The sequence below is a fragment of the Mesoplodon mirus genome, assembly GCF_964341445.2.
Source record: "Mesoplodon mirus genome assembly, chromosome: 16".
Classification (NCBI taxonomy): Eukaryota; Metazoa; Chordata; class Mammalia; order Artiodactyla; family Ziphiidae; genus Mesoplodon; species Mesoplodon mirus.
Window position 1 is genome coordinate 67256899 of NC_138992.1, and position 17909 is coordinate 67274807.

At 38.4% G+C, this 17909-nt stretch overlaps 1 protein-coding gene and 1 pseudogene across 2 annotated transcripts in view; one reads left to right on the plus strand and one right to left on the minus strand.

Moving 5' to 3' along the window:
• Positions 1-17909, plus strand: part of PDE7A (phosphodiesterase 7A) — a 108245-nt gene that overhangs the window by 34848 nt on the left and 55488 nt on the right. The gene's annotated exons all lie outside the window — the stretch shown is intronic.
• On the minus strand, positions 13395-13550 carry LOC309791907 (large ribosomal subunit protein eL39-like; annotated as a pseudogene). The gene has a single exon. The product of its transcript is annotated as a large ribosomal subunit protein eL39-like (transcript).

Consider the following 17909-nt stretch of genomic DNA (forward strand, 5'->3'; position numbering starts at 1 on the left):
CGCGCTGCGGCGAGGTGTGGCCCCTGCTTGCTGCAACTAGAGAAGGCCCGCGTGCATCAATGAAGACCCAACACAGCCATAAATAAATTTTAAAAAAAAAGATAATGCAATTAAAAAATGGACCAAGGGTCTGAATAGTCATTTCTCCAAAGAAGATATACAAATGGCCCAAAAACACTTGAAACATGCTCCAACATCTTTTCCATCAGGGAAATGCAAATCAGAACCACAATGAGAGATGTCTAGAATAAAAAAATCAAGATAATAAGTCTTAGCAAGGGTGTGGAGAAATCAGAACCCTCGTGCACTGCTGGTGGGAATGTGAAATGGCACAGCCTCTTTGGATAGCAGTTTGGCAGTTCCTCAAGATGCTAAACGTAGAGTTACCACATGACCCAGCAGTCTCACTTCTAGGTATATACCTAAGAGAAAGGAAAACCAGGCCCCACAAAAATTTGTACATGAATGTTTATATCAGTAACTGCATTATTAAATAACCAAATGGTAGAAATACCCTGAATGTTCATCAACTGATAAACAGATAGACAAAAAGTGTTATGTCCATAATGGAATATTATTAAACAATAAAAAGGAATAAATTTCTGACACATGCTGCAACTTGGGTGAACCTCGAAAACATGCCGAGACACAGAATAAGCCAGACACAAAAGGTCACATTGGGTGTGATTCCATTTATATAAAATATCCAAAAATTTGATTGCTGTAAGGATAGAAACAAGATAGGTCGTTGCTGTGGGCTGGGGGAGGGAGAGTGGGGACTGACTGCTCACAAGTATGGGGCTTCCTTTGGGGTGAGAAAAATATTATTAACAGCGGTGATAGTTTCACATACGTGCGACTACACTGAAAACCATCGTACTGTGTATTTAAATGGGGGAATTGTATTATTTGTGAACTGTATCTCAAGAAAGCTGTTTAAAAAACCTTAACATCATTTTATTTAGAGATTTCCTTGCAGTTTCAGAATATTTTTAAATTAATGATCCAGAAGTTTGAAGGAAAAATAGTCGGAAATGTTAGTTTCAATGTATTGTCAGCAGTAATATCTAAAATTTTGTCCATCTTGTTTGTCATAAATATAAAGTCAGAAAAGTAAGCCAAAGTTGTACTAAGCATTCAAATTATAATATACAACCCCAGTGTGTTCTTACATGTTCATCTGTTAGTATAAAGCTGCTTCGTTTTAATGAAAATATATGCTGAACAGATGCATCTGAGCTTTGCCTTGCATTTGTTTATGGAGCTTAGTTCCTTTGGTGGAGCACAGTTTTCCACGAGGACCCATGCACAGGCACAAATGAAAAAAGAGAAGGTTAATTCAGAGCCCAAACTTTGCTAATCAGTAACACGTGTATGAAACAGTCGTATCCATATACAGAGATGCCAGAGGATGGCCTAATTTAAGATACATGCGAAAAGATGTTACTCTGGGAGCATAAATTAATATTTTGGTAGGAGTCCCCAAAGAGTTAAAATTTAAATGTTTGAATATGTGCATTTTTTGAGAAATGACTCACATACCATAAAATTCACCCTTTTAAGATGTACAGTGTGCTTTTTAGTGTATTCACAAAGTTTTGCAATATTGTACACCTTCACTACGATGTAATTTCAGAACATTTTCATCACCTAAAAAAGAAACTCTACCCACAGTCATTCCTCCCTCCCCAGCCCCTGCAATTAGTCATCTACTTTCTCTCTGTATTTACATATGGAATATGTGCACTGTTTTTACTACAAATTTGAAATAGTTAAAAGTATCCAAGAATTAAATTAAATCTTGTTGAAGACACAACATTTATGTTTTATAGCATTCACTTTAAATGATTATAGGTAGTCCATATTTCACTTCAGTAATCAACCAGTCAGTCCATTACGGTAATTTCCTTAAGATTATTTCCTAGAAGTGTTATGACTAGTTAAAATGTTAGGTGTAGATTAAAGCCTTTTGATAAACATTGCCAAACTACCTTCCAGAAAGCTTATATCAGTTTATACTCAAACAGTAATGTAAGAAAGACTCATGTAAGTTGTAAAGTATAATAATACAAGTAACTAAATTTGTATATAGGGAGAGAGGTTCATAACTGCCTTTCAATTAAATGTTTACTTGTCTAATTTTGAAAATTGTTTTCTCCGCAACACTTCAGAAACTTTTAAGTGAACAGGAGTCATAATTTTTAAATTAATTATACTTGGAACATTACCTCAAATTAAGAATGCAGCTGCATAGTACCAGTTTGTATTCCAGGTTCAAAACAAGAAACTCTTTAAATATATCTTATTCATCAGTTGTAAATTGCCTGTACTTTATGTAACTGGCTCTTAATTGTTCATACAATAAATCTTTCAGCTGTATCAAATTACATATTTCAGTTAGTTGTTTGTTTGTTTTTTTTAACGCTTCCTCAGTAAATCTTGAAATAAGCCATTTGGATGGCCCAAATGACTGATTATTTTTCTCTTTATACAACTGCATGTTGGAGATGTTAAAACTGATGTGACTTTCCCAAGTGGAAGGGAATTTATTCAAGATAGAGGAAATGAGTTGGGTACAGGTATGGCAGTGGTCATGTCCAGGCTCTGATCAGGAAATTGTGGGCAAATTATTTGGTTGGAATTGGGGTACATAAAGGGTGAAAATGAGATAATAAGGTTAAATTTGTGCCGTAAAAGGCAAATATTAACTGGTTTTCTGTATCTTCTTGTTAATAAAAAAATTGCTGCTAATAGGGTATAGGGGAGGATGTATGATAAGGTGCTGTGTATGCAATTTGATGAGAGGGTTAAAGATTTTGTGCTCTTTGGAGTGTCACCCCTTTTAACCTTGATCATAAAGGTTTTTCTTATCATATCAGTTTTTCTCATATCAGCTTTTCCCCCTCAGTTTTATCAGTTTTTTTTTTTTTTTTAAGTGATGTGATGGTGTAGTGAAGGGGGCATATCTCTTTCAGAAGTGTGTATTTGGGTGGGGATGAGGGGGAAGGGGGAAGGGCATGCATACACACACACCTGGCCTTATCATCCTCTGACCTGTAGTTCCTAATTGATAATGGCAAATCCCAGAAGAATCTGGGATTTTGGCAAGGGATTCATGAATCCACATGTATTTGCAATAGTAAACTTAAAAAAACAAACTCATACATATTATTGTTTTTCAAATATAAGTAGATATACCTGTGATTAATTAAATAAAATTCATTTAAACATAACTACTGAACTCTCAGTGTTATATCATTTTGTATTTTCTCGATCAGTGGATATGTTTTGTATTCTTTTATGAGATGGTCAGTCACATTAGTCAGCCACAGAGGAGACATGGGAAAAGCTCACGAAGAAACAAGGTGTATTATGCTCATGGGTCCTAGAGACAGGAGCCCTGGTACGCCACACAGGGCCACGTGGGAAAACACCAGGGTGGTCAGAAGGCAGAAGACAGGAGTGAAGGGAAAGTTAGGCCATGGCCTCTATTCAGGTTTCCTAGGGAAAGGCAATGCAGGGCAGAGTGAATGGTTCAGAATTGGTTAATTTGCATCATTTTGCAGGCTTTGGGCTACAGGAGTGGTCCCTAGTTGCCTGGTGCCTGACCCTGGGATGATTAGTTGTTTTGAGATGCAAGGGTCTGATGGAGGTCTGGCTCTGGATTGGCTGGTTTGCATAATCAAAGACATGCTTCTGGCTATCTTTAAGAGTTGGCTATCCCATGGAGGGGCAAGTCTCCCCAGTCAGAAAGGTTTTTAAGATGTCAAAACAGCATTATATGCGGATAATAATGGTATAAAATTACACACAGTGCAGGATGTCAGAAGAGTAACCCGTATCGTGTGGGGTGCATGGACTATTGGACACTTAGGAAGGTTAACCACCGCCTATGCCCGCCATGTCTGATCTCCAAAAGGGGTAGAATTGTGACTTAGACCCTGAATAACTTGGGCAAATTTCTGATTGTTACGTGCCTGCCTGTTTTTGATGCCACTGACTGAAAATTTGATAAGGAGAGCATTATGGTCAAGCTTTTACCGTGAGCAAAAACAATGAGTAAGTTAATGAGTTTTTTTTTTTTTTTTTTTTTTAATTCCATGGCTGTCTTACATTGTAACTTAGAGAACCTGGTAATTTAAGTAGGAGCTAGGTTGATTAATGTCTGCTCTGTAGAGAGGGGAAAGCCATTTTATAGAATTTGATTTGAGTCTTTGATATGCCTGAATATATTAAAGCACTGGTTAAAGGGTGTTAAATGATTTTTAAAGGCTTATAAATTTTAGTTAATGACCCTTTCCTGGGACTGTGTTGGAGAATTGGGTAAGAACACCTCGGTGACGTTCCTGGATTATCTTTAAGCATACCTTAGCTGTCTACTTTCCCATTATCCAGCTGGAGGAAGCCAAGGCTTTTAGAATGTAACTTTTGTATCAAGACTCCATGATAGGAAGGGTAGACCTCAGATCTGAACCCACGATCGCGTACCTGATCCAAAGTCTCTGCTCTCCTGGTTCAATTTTAAGAAGATAGTTGTTGGCATGAATTTCAAACTTAAGAGAATGCCAGACTTTGAGGAAAATTAGATGAAAATATTTTTCCTCTGTACTTTTTAAATTGTACTAAAATACGCCTAACATGAAATTTATTATTTTAACCATTTTTAGATGTACAAACCATCATTTCTCTCCAGTTGCCCACCTTTCTCATTGGCCGCACAGAAACCGTGCACCCATTAAACAGTAACTGCTAGTCCCTTCTTTCCCAGCCCCTGGAAACCTCCATTGTGCTTTTTGTGTCTATGAAGAAAATTTCTTTGTAATGAGAGAATTTGTTGATGTTAGATGATATAAATTAAGTTTTAAATTTCTTTGTGAAGTGTTGATTATAAAGGCATTTCTTTTGAACAAAGAAATACCATGTACTTCAGTGTAAATTAAAAGTTAGTTTTGCCCTTTTAATTCTTTGCCTATTCTGTTTTAAACAAAATATTATAATTACGTATGCAAAGTACAGAAGCCTTCGCATTCTCATTTTGTTAAATGTAAACAAATGGTGTTAATTTAAGAGAACATAGTTCTTTTTTCTGAACCTTTTACCACATTGCTTTTTATACATTGTTCCAGTTCGAGCTCCTTAAGGTAGCATTAGTCTTAATTGCCTTTGCAATTAAGTTCATCAAAATGGTAGCAAATTCAAAAGAGGACAATCTTTTTGCTAGCCTGCCTAAATTTGTATCATGTTCTCCAAGCTGATGGTTGTCAAATTGCACATGATTTGATTCAAGCTGTTTTTTTAAATGAGCCCAGAATGTTACTATTATTGCTCATTGTATTCCATTAGCAATAGTTACTGGGAGGTGCTCTAGATTTGGTCCAGACCCTGGGCTTTGGGCTTTTTTTGTTCGATATACTCAGGAGGTTGTGAAAAACGCAGAGTTCAGGTTCACCCACTTTACTTTGACCTTGCAGTGAGAGCCAGCTTCAGTACTCTGCCTGCCTTTATGCATACCTGCCTTTACTTAGTTTTTGCCTGAGTGTTCCTTATTCTATTACCAGCTCATGGATTCATTTCAGTAGGTATTTTCTGTATTTTCCAGCATTTTCAGTTGTTTTCAATGGTAGGGTCCACTCTCTAAACTAGTCTGCTGTTGGAAATGATTCTGTAATCAAATGATTCCTGTGATCTCAGAGACTTAAACCGAATCATTACAGCCACCAGGTAAATAATGATAGGAATAGGAACACAGGTTTTGTCTTGATTATTAGCTATAATTTATTCTTGGCTGCTTCTTCCAAATCAGTGTCTGTTACAGAACTGGATGGCAGAATTTTTAATATTATCTGCTCTGTCTTGCTTTCATTTTGTAAAGGAACTAAGGGAGCCTAGACTGGAGGAAGGAGCTGAACCAAAAGTTCCTTCTCTAGCCTAGGTCTGGAAGAAACTATTACAAGCCCTACAGGGGATGCAGTTTGAAATTTGTTGAGCATTGGCCTTCTTGTCACTTGCTTTTTGTATTACAGTTAAAGCTGTTTCTTACTGGCTTTAATGTTACAGAGATATAAGAAGGAATGTTATTTATATTTATGTGTGAGAGAAAATAAACGCGTGGGGATGTGCTGTTTAGTTTGAATAGTTACCGTTTGCGAGTTTTGGTCTTTTGCCCTCCCAGTCCTTTCCTGTTTGTAAGCCTGAAGATTTTGGTTTTAACCGTCTTATCTTCTCTCCTTGAGTAATCTTACCACGTGGTCTTGAGTGCTTGGGAGGGGATTACTCCCAAATCCCTTCTTCAGCTCACCACAAGCCAGACTCCTGGATGGACATTTCCACTTATCTGTCCCTGGGGCCCTGAGCCCTCTCCTGAAACAGAGCACATTAGTCTCCTGAATCCTGTCACCTTTCTCTGCTCCTGTGACCGCCACCCTAATCTCAGCCATCGTCTTATTCTGGATTAAGGCAGCAGCCTTCTTACAGAGCTCCTGAAGACTGAAGTCTTCCACTTTATTAATCCATTCCATCCACTGGCACCCAAAGTATTTTTTCCAAAATATAATTTATGCATCACTCTCCTAAATAAAACCTTTCAATAGGTTCCTTTTGTCCTTTGTACACAATTCAGACCTGTCAATATTGTTGACAGTCCTTATTCTCTAGTCTCAATCCCTTATCACTCCCACCTTCACTTTACACTGTAATCTGTACTAAACTTCCTTTGTGGGTGGGAGGAAATAGATTTTGCTCCTCTTTTTGAAATTAAACTTTATGGAGGTATAATTTATACAGTGTGATGAGTTTTAACAAATGTGTACACCTATGCAGCTACTATCCTAGTCAAGATACTGTGCTCTTCTATCACCCCAGAAGCTCCCTTGGGCTCCTGCCCCAGACCACCACTACTGATTTGTTTTGCTTGTTCTCAAACTTCATATAAATGGAATCAAACAAAATGTAGTCTTTTTTTCCTGATTTTTTTTTTTCACTTAGCACAGTGTTTTTTGAGGTTTATCCATGTCATTGCACATATCAGTAGTTTCATTTTATTGCTGAGCAGTATTCCATTGTATGGATATACCACAGTTTATTTATCCGTTAATTAGTTGTTGGATGCATGTGTTGTTACAAGCTTTGACTATGGGCATACCTCATTTTATTGCACTTTGCAGGTATTGTGTTTTTTACAAACTGAAGGTTTGTGGCAACCCTGCATTGTCAAATGATGGTTATCATTTTTTTGGCAATAAAGTATTTTTAAATTAAGGTATGTACATTGTTTTCTTGGACATAATGCTATTACACACTGAATAGACCACAGTATAGTGTAAACATAACTTTTATATGCACTGGGAAACCAAAAAATTCATGGGACTTGCTGTATTGTGACATTTGCTTTATTGCAGTGGTCTGGAACTGAACATTTAATATCTCTGAGGGATGCCTGTATGAATGAAGCTATGAACATTCATGTTCAGGTCATTTTGGGGACATATGTTTCATTTGCAGAGTTCTGATTGCTCCACAGCCCAACACTAGATATTGCCAGTCTTTTAAATTTTAGCTGTTCTTGTTGGGTGTGTAGTGGTATCTTGTGGTTTTAATTTTCATTAAATTTAATTTTCATTTCTCCAGTGATTAAACATGTTGAGCATCTTTTCGTGTGTGTATTAGCTATTCGTATATCTTTGTATATCTTCTTTCGTGACTTGTCTGTTCAAGTTTTTAGCCTATATTTTAAATTGAATTAGTTGTGATTAAGATATGAGTTGTCATTAATATATGTATAATATATTCTGGATCAAATCCTTGGTCAGATATTTATATTGCAAATATCTGAGTCTGTGGTTTGCATTTTCATATATTAACACTGTCTTTGAAGAGAAGTTTTTAATTATAATTAAGCATAATTAACATTTTTTATGACTAGTGTTTTTGAATCTAGAAATCTTTACTTAACCCCAAATCATGAATATATTCTCGTACTTTTTCTTAGAAATTTTATTGTTTTAGCCTTTATGTTCAGATATAACGATCTGTTAATTTTTTGTATAGCATGAGATTGCACGTTGAGATTTTTTTTTCATAAGTTTATATAGTTTTTCCAGTGCCATTTGTTGAAAAGATCACATTTTCCCTTGAATTACTTGGGCACCTTTGTCACATATCGATCGACCACATAAGTGTGGGTCTGTTTTTGAACTCTGTTGAGTTCTGATGCTCTACGTCTGCCTTTATGCAAAAACCACATTGTCTGTAGCTTTAAGTTAAGTCTTGAAATCAGGTAGTGCAAGTCCTCCAATCTTCTCTTTTCTTTCCAAAACATTTTTGGCTGTTCTAGATCTTTAGTGTTTCCATATAGATTTTAGAATTTGCTTGTCAGTTTCTTTTAAAAAAATGCTGGAATTTTAATTGGGATTGTGTTGGATTTATAGATGAACTTGAGAAAAATTAGAAACAGTATTGAGCCTTCCAATCCGTAAACATGTGTATTAGTTTCCTAGGGCTGCCAAAACAAAGTATTACAAACTGGATGGCTTATAGTACAGAAATTTATTTTCATGGTTCTAGAAGCTAGAAGTCAGAAGTTAAGGTGTCAGCAGGGCCGTGTTCTCTCTGAAGGCTCTTGGGGAGGAATCCTTCCTTGTCTCTTCTAGCTTCTTGTGGTTGTCGGCCGTCCTTGTTATTCCTTGGCTTGTAGATGCATTACCCCAGTCCCTGCCTTTGTGTGGTCGTGTGTCTGTGTCCAGATTTCTCTCTTCTTATAAGGACATGAGTTATACTGGATTTCAAGCCCACTCTAACCCAGTATACTGTTATCTTAAACTTGATTACATCTGCAAGGAACCAAGTAAAGTCACATTCATAGGTACTGGGCGTTATGACCTTGACAAATCTTTTGGGGAAAACACAATTCAGTCTTGTAACGACATGATATATTTCTCCATTTATTTAGGTCTTTAATTTCTCTCAAAAATGTTTTATAATTTTCATTGTACAGATCTTGCTCATATTCTATTAAATTTGTCTCTAAGTATTCAAAAGTATTCAATAGCATTGTGGATGCTATTGGAAGTAGTATTTTTTAAATTTCATTTTTCAATCATTTTTTTGTTTTTTGTTTTTTTGGGGTTTTTTTTTGTGTGTGTGCAGTACACGGGCCTCTCACTGTTGTGGCCTCTCCTGTTGCGGAGCACAGGCTCCGGACGCGCAGGCTCAGCAGCCATGGCTCACGGGCCCAGCCGCTCCACGGCATGTGGGATCTTCCCAGACCGGGGCACGAACCCGTGTCCCCTGCATCGGCAGGCGGACTCTCAACCACTGCACCACCAGGGAAGCCCTTCAATCATTTTTCACAAGTATATAGTAATGCAATTGATTTTTATATATCAAATTTGTGTCCTGTGACATTGCTAAATTTTTATTAGCTCCAGAAATTCTTTTGTAGGGTTTTTATGATTTTCTATATAGATGATAATATTGTCTGCAAATAAAAGACAGTTTTTCTACTTTCTTTCCAATTTGTATGCTGTATGTTTCTTTTTCTTGCCTTAATGCAGTGGCTCTGACTTTAAATACCATATTAAAGATGTAAAGCAGACATCCTTGTCTTTTTTGTGATCTTAGGGCAAAAGCATTTAATTTTTAAGTATGATGATGGCTGTAGGTTTTTTAATAGATGTCCTTTATCAGATGAGGGAGTTTCCTTTTATTCTTAGTTGAGTAAGAGTGTTTAGCATAAATGAGTTGAATTTTGTTCAGTGCCTTTTCTTTATCAGTTGAAATGATTATATGATTTTTTTTTAATTCTAATATGTTGAATTACATTTATTGGTTTTTTGAACAGAAAACCACTTTTGGATTCTTGGGATAATCTCTAGTTAGTCATATGCATTTCCTTTTTATATATTGTTGGATTTGATTTACTAATATTTTCTTATAGATCTTTGTGTCTATGTTTATGAGTGATTGGGTTTATGATTCCCTTTTGTAATGTCTTTGGTTTTGGTATCAGTTGTTTTTTTTAGTAATTTTATTGTGATGTATCTTGGTGTGGCTTTCTTTGTGTTTCTCCTATTTGGGGTTCATTGAGCTTCTTTGACATCTGTATTAATAGTTGTCATCAAATTTGGAAAATGTTTAGGTAATTTCTGTTGATCTCTTCTATAGCATTTAGTCTGCTGTTAAGCCCAACTGCGAATTTTTAGTTTAGATGTTGTATTTTTTAGCTATAAGTGATCCTTTTTTTTTTAAGTTTCAATTTCTTTTTTTCATAGTGTGCATGTTTTCTTTAAAATCTTTGGATATATTTACAATAACATTGTAAAAGTCCTTAATCTGCCAATTCCATCATCTTGTTCATTTCTGGGTTTTTATTGACTCCCCACCATCACCCCGTTTGGGGTCACATTTTCTTGTTTATTCTCCTAATTTGTTATTTTTCACTTGTCATCTTTAAAAGAGTGTTGGGTTTTGATCTGGTAAGCAATTTAGTTACTTGTGGATCAGCCTGATCCTTTTAGGCATATTTTAAGCATCGTTAATGTGGGTCCAGAACAGTGCTGTCCAGTAGAACGTTCTGCATTGATGGGCTACATTTGCCCTTCTCCTGTGCTATGGCATTTCTTGGGTCTCTATGGAATGTCCCAGGTATTCTGTGAGAGCTCGTCACTGTGGTTGGTGGGGACCAGATGTTTCCCAGCTCCCCTGTAGCTGTTCTTTTCCCAGCCTCATGGTATCTCGTTCTACACATGGCTAGCTTAGCATTTCGCCAAAGACTCAAGGAGACCCATTTTCAGACTTCTGGAGCCCGTTATCTTCACAGCTCTTCCTGTCTGGTACTCAGCCCTGCAAAATCCAAGTATTGTACCCTCCCTGAACTCCGGTCTCTGTGTCCTCAACTTTGTAAGACTTCTTGCTCTGCAGGGTTACTCTGCTCTGCCTTGGGGTTTGGTAACTGCTTTCAAGAAACCTAGGCAAAAAAAAAAAAAAGAAACCTAGGCAGTTACAGGTCTCACCTTGTTTGTTTTCTTCCACCTTCTCTCAGGGATCAAAGTCCTACACTACTTGTCTAACATCTGAAAGCAGTGTTTCACATAGATAGCCTAGTTCTCTAGTTGTTCATGATGGGAGTGCTAGTCGACTACCAGTTATCCTATCATTTATTGAACCTTGTTTATATTTTTATAAACAAGCCGTGATTTTGCTTACCTCAGATTTTTGCACATACTGCTTTTTCTGTGCTTGGAACTCTTTCCCCCACCTCTTGTGTGACAAACTCTTATGAAATCATTTAAGAGTCAGATTGTGTGTCACTTTTTCCCAGTGGTCTTCCTAGCTACTACTGAATCCTGGGTTAAGTGTCGTATTTGGCACTCATAGATAGCATCTTACATTTGCTTGTAATCATGGTTATTTGTCATGATTGTTTGTAGTCCCCACAAAAGTCTGAGCTGTGTGAAGGCAAGGACTGTGTCCACTTATGTTCTATCCTTCATGCCCAGCACAGCGGAGAGCTCAAAATCTCTCTCTGCGTCTCCCTCTGTCCCTTGCAGTACTATATGTGGAGATGAAATGGTACTATTCGGTGTGCCTCAAATATACTTCAGAAATTTTCTGTGCTTCTACTCTGATTGGTTTGGAGAGGGGAACAGTTGTTGACAGTTGGCGTTTCCTTTTTAAATTTGACCAGTCTCGGAGAGATTAGTATTTTTCTTCTTAAGTCATTTATGTTATAAATATTTTGATATATATTTACCCACAAGTAGTGGTCAGTTCGTAGTATTATTTTTAGCATGAAGTTGTTTTCCTTACCTACAAATAGTTCTCATTTAAAACTTCTCTTTTGAGCTAAATACCAGTAACCACTTAGATGTTAATAACTTTGAGGAAATCAGTATGGCTAGGTCTGTGGGGTGTGGTGGGGGGTGAATTTCCCATTGAAGAACCTTTAATAACAGCTTTCTTAGAAAGGCTCCTTTGATTATGAAATTGAGTCAGGTATAGTATTGTGGGATCTGAGAACTGGCAGAGACCTTGAAGGTCATTTTTTCTAGCCTGCTCCACAACCGCCTTGACAGAGGCTAGTTTGAGGCAGCTCCTTTCGATTTCCATGGTTCTAACTGTAGAAAGTTCTTAGAAAGTAATATTGAATCAAATTCTGTTTTCCACAAACTTGTGCCCATTGGTCTACTTCCACCTTTCATAATTTCACAGAATAAAGCTGAACTCCTTGGCTTATTTTATCTTATAGCAGTTTATATATTATCCTTATCTGCATTTAAAAATGTTATGTATGGGGCTTCCCTGGTGGCGCAGTGGTTGAGAGTCCGCCTGCCGATGCAGGGGACACGGGTTCGTGCCCCGATCCCGGAAGATCCCACATGCCGCGGAGCGGCTGGGCCCGCGAGCCATGGCCGCGGAGCCTGTGTGTCCGGAGCCTGTGCTCCGCAACGGGAGAGGCCACAGCAGTGAGAGGCCCGCGTACAGCAAAAAAAAAAAAAAAAAAAAAAAAAATGTTATGTATGAATGCATCTTCCAGTGTAATATTGAGAACTGAATTCAGTCTTATAAATATGGCCTGTATTGAGAACAGTGGAGTATCCTTGATTTGGATACTTATCTGACCCTCAGTGCTTCCCTAAGATTGCCTTTACTTACTGTCTCTTATTAATTTAGAGTTTAAACATTCTGGCTTTTTTTTTTTTTTTAAGGAAACTTGTAAACTCCATTTCCACTGTTCCATAAGCATGCAGTTTATTTTATTTTAAAATTCATACTTCATTCTCTTTTTAAGTTATTTTGTAATTAAGCATGGTGGTTTATACTTTGTGTTTTATATGCAGATAGGATATGCATTAGTCCGATCTGCATCCCAATAAATAAACTGTGGAACAAGACAAAGTCAAATATAGAGTTCTGTTAGCTACCTCTAGAATTCTTCCACTAGCTTGATATCCGGTACTTAAACTCTGGTTATGTTTGTTCAGTCAGCTAGGAGTCAGCCTAACGTTGCTCTGTTTTGTTCTCAGTGATGCCTCCAGAGACTATGTGTGCAGCCTTGCTGAAATTAAAGTGTCCGGTGTCTGTGACATTCTCCTGGTCTTATATACTAGCAGCCTGAGTCCAAACTCTACAGTTGTCAGATCTACACCACTGATTTTTTTTCCCCTTCTGGAAATTGCGACCATTTCTACTTTTCCATAATTTTTTTTTCCGACAAAAGGTCTCACATATTTATTACTGAGCCAAAGCACTAGTGCAGAAGCACAAAGAGAAAACTCGTTTTCCCAATAAAAACGTCCAGCTGTTCAGATAGTAGTGATGTTCTCAGAGTGATATGGTAAGATGCAAGTGACCCTGACACAGCATAAATATGTGTGCCACTTCATACGCGAGGCTCCTTATAGACCCAGCTTGGGTCTTCTCCAGTGTCTTCTCTCGGAGTTGTACCTGATTTTATTGCCTGTTTTCATTCGAATCCACTGGGGAATGGGACGATTCTGCTTTCGTGTCTTGGCCGGGAATCACTTGATCCTGAAAGTGTTGTGAGAAGACATGGCGAGGAGCAAATTCCCATAATTTTTAAAATACTGTGAACAGTCGTTCAATAAGCAAATCTCTGAGTTCTTTTAATATCATAAAATGTAGTTTCCTGGACCAGAAGACTTGAATGTTTGTAAAAGGTCAGGGTGTTTTTATTATTGAATACTTACTTCATACCAAGACTAATCACATGTTCATTGCCACTAATTACTATCCAACAGAAAACTTAATTCAGAACTCTAAATCAGTATGACACAAAGGTCTTCATTAAGTGGTAAAACTTCCATGTTACCATAGTTTTTAAATAATTTTTGTTACTTATCAAGGATTAATTTTTTGGTCAGTTTCGTATCTCTTGAAATTCATAACATTTGAAAAATAATAAGCTCCGATATGTGGTTTTTAGTAAAAGAAAGAAAAAATCCCACCCTGATTTACTATTTGGTATTAAAATTGGTTGGAATTCAAAATGATAAAAGCACAGTTGGAAGGTTTAGACTATAGTATTCACATTTTTCTATTATAAATTTGGTTATAATTTCCAACAGACACTACATTTGTATAAAGAACTCTGGGATAGGCTCTTCTTGTCAACAGGATTCCAAAATTATAGACACTGATGTCAATGCAGATGAGGTTAGCCTAATTTGGTCAAGAGAAGGACATGCCGAGTCTCTATATGGATAGCTAAAGGCTATTGCCAAGATTGACAGGTGTCCTGTGAGTGGCAAAGAGCCCCAGGGATAAAATTTGCGCTTGGATTACTTCTCTTAAGACACAGTGATCAAAGCTGTACCTTTTCCTTCTATTGATCATGCTCGTAAAATAGTGAGATTTGCTTTTAATACCCTGACTGTTCAGATATTACTTTTATAAGCCCCAGAAAGGTAAAGAGTTTTATACTTTTTTCTTAGAGTATTAAATTCTGTGTTCAAAAGCTTAGCTATCTCCTGTGCATTAATTTTTCTAGTATAGTCAAGTGATGTTTTTTGTTGCTCTGTCATGGTTCACTAAGGCTTTGAGACAGGTGAGAAAAGTTAATGTAAAAGAATACATTTGTTATTATTGTAAAAGAGGCAACTATTTCTTCATGGGATAATAAATTATTTTATATTTAGAAAGATTTTAAGATAATTTTCTAAGAAATAGACATAATATTGTAAAGGAGTGTTAATACAATTTGATAACAGCTTTTGTTTCTATTTTGTCTTATTGAAAATTTTTTATTAAGAGAAGCCTTATACTTTATCAAGATAAATTAGTGATAAATATTTCATATCTCAGAATAGGAAAAAGTTTTAAGGCCATTAGGTCCGTGCCATTAAGAAAGGTAAGTGTACTGTTTTAAGAAAAACTTGTATTGCCTGAGTTTTTTGTAAGATTTGAGTGATGTAAATATGTCATCAGCAACGAAGGAGCTATGGTTTTAGGCATAAACTTAGTAGCTATTTCTATTCAAATAGGAAATTTTCTGATCTGGAAGGACTGTGTCTTGATTATCTCTGTATTTCAGTGTCAGACATACAGTAGATATTTAAGGAAGAGGATGCTGGGGAACCATTCACTGGTGTGAAAAATGACCTTAGCCCTGCCAGGCCTCAGAAGAGGTTCCCAGGGCACTGGGCAAGCACAGCACACGTTGCCCCCGTGAACCATGTGATTTCAGTTAAGCCCAGAGCTGGGGTGGAGCTGGAGTGGTTAGGTCATGATCATTGTTAGGTCTTAATTATTTAATTTGGACTTGGCTGAATGTTATTGAGAGCCTGCTGTGAGTGAGGTATTCTTTTACAGATGTTATTTAACTCCTGTGAAGGGAGGAAAGCAAGGCCCTTACAGGTGGTGATTCCCCCAGGTTCACTCAGCTCTTGGCAGTACAGCTGGGAAATAAACCCAGGCCCTTGACTCCAAACCCAGTAGAGTTTTGAGATGGTGGGATAATCTCGACAGAAGTTCATTTAAATGAGAGAATTTTTAGGCCTGCCTTTCTTTTTTTCCTGTGTGTCTCAGTTCTGATTCTTTCCCTCTTCCCTTGTTCAATCCTTCACTTGTATTTATCTACTCCTTTTTGGCTCCGCCCTGCCGCATGTGGGATCTAGTTCCCCGACCAGGGGTCGAACCCGCGCCTCCTGCCGTGGAAGCGCGGAGTCTTAACCCCTGGACCACCAGGGAAGTCCCAATCCTCCACTTTTAGATGAAAAGCAAGTTGAGATTCTTGACCTCACCGTTAACCAAAAAGGTATTTATCATATCAAAATGTACCAAAAATGACGGTATCATATTTGCTTCTTAGAACTCAACCTTTCGAGCAGCTGACTGGCTGGGAACTGTGAGGATAAGAAGTATTTCTGGGCTGAGCATCGAGGTGGTAGGCTAATTTGGAGTGTGCAGCCCAGGCTAGTGCAGCAGATGATGAAGGATGACCACCAGCAATTCTCCTGAGAGTGAGCTGATTACCTCTGGCTGCTCTGTCCTACTCCTGGGCATCCTTTGAGTTTGCTGGCTGGAAACTTACTGCCCAGAGAGTAATCTAGGACCCTGACAATCTCATGTCACGCCTAGTTTCGTGACAGACTAAAAAAGTTATCTCCATTTGTGCAAGGATTAGCATTACAGCTTGTTAGTTCAGTAGAAAGAAGAGGTATGTGTATATATATATATGTATATATATATATAATGTATAAGGTGTAGTGGGAAATGTATGGCCATATGTTATGTATAGCTTCAACTTAGAAAAATTGTGATGTGCATCTGTAATTTGAATTTATGCCTCATTTTGACAGGTGGAGAATTAACTTTTAAAAAAAAAATAAACTTCCTACTGAGGATTGGATAATGAAAACAGCATTGGTATTTGAACTATTTGGGCTGTTTTCAAATATTTTAGAACCGTCATGTGGGTACCGCCACTAGGCAGATGCCTTTGTCTCACCATGAACTGCAGCCCATGACGTAGTCCTGTCGCAGCCGGAGTGTTTCCCAGCCCGTCCACGTCTCCCCCCAGCACAGTCCGTGAGCGCCTCTCCGGGGCCTCCGCTGTGGCCTCCTGACCGCCCCCCCAGCCCCTACCCCAGTGAGCTGCCCTTGACCAAAACCTGCTAAAGTCTGCAGCAGGGTGGGATTAGCTTTTAGGATACAGACGAAGCCCCTTCTCGGGGCGTCCACCGTGGCGGTCCCACAGCCTGCACTCCAGCCTCCTCTGCTGTTCTTCTCGAATCTTCTGCTTGTCTTTGTTGTGCGTTGTCATGTCTGGGAGGATCTTTCTTCCCATCCTCTTCGTGTTCTTGCCCTTGCAGTTCAGCTCAGGGGCATTTCAGGGCCTCTGGGAAGAAGCCCCTGACCTCCTAACCGGGTCAGACCCGGGGCTTTGTTGGCGGTTCCCGTCGCAGCTCCATCGTACTTGTTTCCGTTGCAGTTTTGTATTTATTTGCAGACTTTAATGAATGTAGACTGACTAAACTGTAAGTTTCGGGAGGGCAGGAGCCCTTTCCGTCTTCACTCAAAGATTATACCCCTGGCGTCCAGCAAAGGGCCTGGTACCTAGTTGGAGCTTAACGAATACTTGCATGAAAGCTTCATGAAAGGCTTTTTCTCTGCTGGCTGCTGTGAGAGATCATGAAGACGAATAGAGACCCACTTTGCTTCCGCCGAGCTCACTCCCAGCCGAGAGAAGAACGAGACGTGTAACACAAATAGTATCGTGTAAGCTAGATTGCGAGTCGGGCTTAGAAATAGTGTACTTTTAATTGCTTGGAAAATGCAGACAGGCTGGCCTTTGTCAGGAAATCCATAATGAGTGAATTATAATAATGTTAAGTAGCACGACATTATCTGTGAAAGCCCCTAGCATTCATAAAGTAATCCTAGCCGTAAAGGAAATAGAGTTGACCAATTCAGTATTTAAAGTTGAAAAAATAGAGTAAAATGCATTAATATTTTTAAATGCCAGGACATTATACCTGTGACACTGGTCTACGTGGAGGAAATGAGATTTTTAGTACTGCCAGACATTTTGTGGAAGTTACTTGAAAGCATTCCTGGTGTTAAGGTCGAGGATGTGCTTGGGCCCAGCTGGAGACCTCGTTTGCCTATATTTTGAGAGACTGTCAGGTCAGCGCTCACGAAGGTGTTTCCTCCCCTCTTCCAGCTTTACTGACTCTCCTTCCCCAGCCCTGGGCTGTGGCATTAACCACGCGCTGGTAGGAAGGCCGGCTGGCAGCATTTTCTCAGAGAGTCAGGTGACCCTTGTTTGAAGGCAGCTGCGTGAGGTTCAAGGCAGGCAGTGTCCCCTCTCTTCTGCCTCGGGACAGCTGGTTATTGTCAGATCCTAACAAATCTTCCTTGCTCATTGCTCTCTGGGAGAGGAGGGAGGCTAT